At 35.3% G+C, this 5539-nt stretch overlaps 1 pseudogene; it reads left to right on the forward strand.

The window, feature by feature from the left end:
• The first annotated feature begins 4042 nt into the window (after positions 1 to 4042).
• On the forward strand, positions 4043 to 4947 carry LOC134361115 (olfactory receptor 4C11-like; annotated as a pseudogene).
• Positions 4948 to 5539: the final 592 nt, after the last annotated feature.

The raw sequence follows: 5539 nt of genomic DNA on the forward strand, positions 1-5539 counted from the left end.
TACTAAAATGTCAAGATTCCAAAAGATGAGCTGACAGAAGATTAAAGATAATCAAAAGGGTGATATTTTTGAAAAAAACAGTATGAAAAATATAAAATTTGGCTGATAAAGTTTATATGAATATAATAAAATGTAGTTTCATTCCTATTAACCTAGTAAGACAATAAGACAAAATAACAAGATAACTTTTTTTACCCATGTTCCTCCATTTTTCTGAAAAATTATCAACATTGAAACATTGGCCATACTTGAATGTAAAAAATATATATAGAAATAAACACATTGCAAATATACTTATTAATATTTCTGGAAGTAAATACAAGAAAATAAAAGTACAGATGTCTGGAGAGTAGGATTATAGATTCATGTAATTTGGAGAGAAACTTTAATTTCTCTTCTATTCTTTTGTTTATTTTGAATATTTCATTATAATCATTAATTGTTCTATAACAAATATATAGTTAATAAAGGAGAACAAAATATTGAAAATTTTTTTTATTGTTTTTTAAATTTACCATTATACAATGTAATCAATTTTCATGGTCCTTTACCAGTTCCTCCCTTCACCCCTCCCTCACCCCCTTTCCCACCCCTGGCAACCTCACTTGTGTTCTCGTCTCTTAAAAAGTTCAAGGAATTATTGTGATTGTTGTATCTTCTAAAATTCATTCGTTTGTTTGTTTATTTATTTATTTTTATTAGCTCCCACATGTAAGTGAGAATATGTGGTACTTCTGTGCCTATTTCATTTAATATAATTTTCTCTGTGTTCACCCATGTTGCTGCAAATGCCATATTTCATTCTTTTTTTTTTTTTTTTTTTTAATTTTATTTTGTCGATATACATTGTAGCTGATTAATGCTCCCCATCACCAAAACCTCCCTCCCTTCTCCCTCCCCCCCTCCCCCCCAACAATGTCCTTTCTGTTTGTTTGTTGTATCAACTTCAAATAATTGTGGTTGTTATATCTTCTTCCCCCCCCGCCCCAGTTTGTGTGTGTGTGTGTGTATGTGTGTGTGTGAATTTATATATTAATTTTTAGCTCCCTCCAATTTATAGCAGAGTAGTACTCCATAGTGTAAATATACCACATTTTCCTTATTCACTTGTCTGATGATAGGCATGTAGGCTCGTTCCAACTCTTTGCTATTGTAAATAGAGCTGCAATAAACATAGGAGTGCATGTGTCCCTTTGCTATGATGATTTCCATCCCTTTAGGTATATATCCAGCAGTTGGACAGCTGGGTCATATGGCAATCCTAATATTCATATGGAGCAACAAAAGACCCCAAATAGCCAAAGCAACCCTGAACAATACACAAAAAACCTGGAGGCATAACACTACCTGACTTCAAATTATACTACAAATCTAAAGTAACCAAAACAGTGCGGTACTGTCATGAAAACAGACACACAACACAATGGAGCAGAATAAAGAACCCAGCAATCAGCCCATCTGATTGCTACAGTCATCTGATCTTTGGGAAAGGCACCGAGAACATGCACTGGGAAAAGACTGCCTCTTCAATAAATGACTCTGAGAAAACTAGACATCCATATGTAGAAGAATGAAACTAGACCTGTACCTCTTTCCATATACCCAAATCAACTCAAAATGGATTAAAGAATTAAATATACATCCCAAAGATATAAAACTCCTAAAAGAAAACATAGGGAAAACACTTCAGGAAGTAGGACTGGGCATAGACTTTATGAATATGACCCCCAAAGCACAGGCAACCAAAGGGAAAATAAACAAATGGGATTATATCAAGCTAAAAAGCTTCTGCACAGAAAAAGAAACAATTAAGAGAGTGAAAAGACAACCAACAGAGTGGGAGAAAATATTTGAAAAATATGCATCTGACAAAGGATTAATATCCAGAATATACAGGGAACTCAAACAACTTAACAGTAAAAAACCAACTAATTAGATTTAAAAATGGGCAAAAGAGCTAAGTAGGCATTTCTCTAAGGAAGATATACAAATGGCCAACAGACTCATGAAAAAATCCTTAACATCACTCAGCATCCAGGAAATGCAAATCAAAACCACACTGAGATATCATCTCACTCCATTTAGGCTGGCTATTATCAGAAAGACAGAGAATAACAAATACTGGTGAGGACATGGAGAAAGGGGACCCTCCTACTCTGTTGGTGGGACTGTAAAATGGTGCAGCCATTATGGAAAATGGTATGGAGGTTCCTCAAACAACTACAGGTAAAACTACCATATGGAAAATAAATGTTCATACTTATCAATAACAATGATAATATCTAGCATTTGGGTAATGATATTACACTTGGGAAATTATTTTAAAGTTGTTTGTAGAATTGTTATGAGAGTGAAAATTGGAAGCAACATAAATGAATCAATGGAAAAATGGTCAAATAAATATTTTATAAAAATTTATACATTATCACAGCATTAAATTGATAATTAAACTAAAGAAAATATGACAACATGGAAATAGTAGTTATAACAATCCTAAGTCAAAAATCAGATTATAAAATGGTAATTTTTATATGATGATTTAATTATGTAAACTACATATGCTACAACAAGGACTTAAAATAGAAAAATCATATGCTACAACAAGGACTTAAAATAGAAAAATCATAAAGTTGTACATTGAAATTATGAAATTTTTTTCAAATAATGTTTTTAGAAAAAGTATCCAGAGGAATTAAGGACATAAATGTAGAGGAGCATATATGATGAAAAAAACACTACTTAGAGAATCGGTGTCACCTCTCCCAGGGTGACAGAGAGGCAGAGGATTATTCAAAGCCCATTTCTCCAAAGCAGTGAGAAACCCAGAAGGGGTAAATTCCAGGAGATGACTTCTTTAAGAGAGAAGGAATTCCTGGGAAATAACCCAGAATGAGGTTTTCTCTCAGTTTTTATTGCCCAGGCAAGAAAATTACAGAAAAGGAACACAGGTGGTTACAAAAAGAGCAATGAGATAATCAATATGGCAACACTCAGTTCCCTAAGAAACTTGAAGAAACAACTGAAGACTTTCCCATCATTAGATTTAGCTTCACCAAGGACGTCTGCCCTTAGAGCAGGCATTTTTGCTGTGTTACAATTTGTTTTATCTACAACAGAGACTTTAGTCCTGGGAAAGTTTTCTGCTTTTCCCAAGCTTGGCGTTTCTATTTGAAATTCTAAAAAGTTAGGCCCTGTAAAATACATTTGCTTTATTAGAAATCTTATAACAGGTCATATTCATAGGTAGAGAAGCTCAATATTCTTATGGGATACATTTAAGAGTGCGGTAAAAAGGATAAAGGGTAGTTTCCTTGAATTATGCCCAACCCATGGTATTATCCAGACATTGTTTACATCATGCCGATCAGTAAGCTGACATCTTGACATAGAGGCACAGGCAAAAGATTGTTAAAATAGATGTTTTGTAAAGCATAGTTCACCCAACTTACTAAGGGGCCGGGGATAATGGATACAAAAATGAAGAAACTGAATTGAGAAGATTTTCTCAGGAAGAATTTTCCAAGAATTTCAGTGATTAGTTATATTGGAATAGTGTTTTTCAGATCGCAAATCATCGAGATAAGATGCGTAATGCATAAAATGCATGTGTGAAAGTGTGTGTATATATGTGTGTGTATAATCTTTTCTAATTCTTTTGAAAATTCAGAATAAGGTAGGGTAAGTATTTGCCTTTTATTTCTCATAAATAAAGTCTAAATTTCAAAGTGGTTAAGTCACTTTTCCAAGGAAAGAACAAGTTCTGCAGTTCTGAATCTTGATAGAAATCAAAATTTTCGACGGGCATTTATTTTTTATTCCCCCAATATGAAAGCTTTGGTATGATCTGGTGAGTTTCTGAATCAACAGATAAATCTTGGAGAGGCCCAGGCATCTGCAGATTTACAGAGATTGTAACAGAGCATGCAACAGAACCAAGGAATTCAGAGGTCAGCCCACTAATCTTCCCAAGACGGCATTTCTTGTTCTTTCTGCAGATTAAACATTTGTCACCTGCATCCTATCTACAGCCTCTAACACAGTGATGAATAACAGTGTAACTGAATTCATTCTACTTGGATTGACCCATGATGATGGAAAGCGGAAAGCAATATTTGTGATTTTCTTGATTCTTTACCTTGTGGCTTTGTTGGGGAACCTTCTCATTGTGGTGACTATTAAAACAAGCCAGACCCTTGGGAGTCCCATGTACTTTTTCCTGTTCTACTTGTCCTTTGCAGATGCTTGCTTTTCTACAACCACAGCTCCTAGATTGATTGTGGATGCGCTTTCTCAGAAGAAGACCATTTCCTACAATGAGTGCATAACTCAGGTCTTTGCAGCCCACTTCTTTGGGTGCATGGAGATCTTTGTGCTCATCCTTATGGCCTTCGATCGCTATGTAGCCATTTGTAAGCCCCTGCGATACACAGCCATCATGAGCTGGCGTGTCTGTGGTGTGCTGGTGATTCTGGCCTGGGTGGGGTCTTGTATCCATTCTTCAGCACAGATTTTCCTGGCTTTGAGATTGCCGTTCTGTGGCCCAAATGAGATTGATCACTATTTCTGTGACTTGCAGCCCCCCTTGAAAGTGCATGGACACTTATGTGATAAATTTGCTAGTTGTGTCCAATAGCGGGGTCATATGCATGGTGAGTTTCATAATCCTGCTTATCTCCTATATTGTCATTTTATACTCTCTGAGAAACCACAGCACAGAAGGAATGCGAAAAGCCCATTTCTACATGCACCTCCCACATGATTGTGGTTGTCATATCATTTGGTCCATGTATATTTATATACACACACCCACTAACTACCTTTCCAATAGACAAGATGTTGGCTGTGTTTTATGCAATTGGGACACCTTTACTCCACCCTCTGATCTATACACTGAGGAATGCAGAAATGAAAAATGCCGTGAAAAAATTATGGTGTAACAAAGTATGACTTTAGTTGATCAATGATATATGAGGGTTCTAATGTATATTTCCTTAACAGTTTAGTTTTTGTTGCACAGACTAAAAAGATAAAATAATCTTGTCAGGAAACAGACAATCAAGACATCTGTGGATAAATACGTGTGTGTATGCATATCTAATGTGTATGTACAAGTATACTCGTTTACTCATACATGCGTGTATATGTGTGTGTAAATATATATATATATTTTATTATTCTGAGAGGATTGCATTAGACTATGATTGCTTAAAGATCATAATTATTTCGACCAATGTATGGTGGGCCTTACTTGAATTCTATGCACATCTGGTCATCTTCAGATGATAAATTTGCTTCCTGTACAAATTTCTCTTCAGAAAGAAATGCAAGAATAATTGTGCATGTGTGTGTGTGTGTGTGTGTGTGCACCAACTCCTTTTCCAGATTTTATTCTAGTCTCTTATGAATGAGTTCATAAGAGCTAATCTATAAGAGAACAGAACACTCACAGAATTAGGATTATTTTCTTGCCAACCTGAAAATTAGAAAGGATGCTCCCAGAAAATGCTACTCTGGAAATCTGTGCCTCAGCTTGCCTCAC

This window comes from Cynocephalus volans, chromosome 12 (genome assembly GCF_027409185.1).
Source record: "Cynocephalus volans isolate mCynVol1 chromosome 12, mCynVol1.pri, whole genome shotgun sequence".
In the NCBI taxonomy this organism is placed as follows: domain Eukaryota; kingdom Metazoa; phylum Chordata; class Mammalia; order Dermoptera; family Cynocephalidae; genus Cynocephalus; species Cynocephalus volans.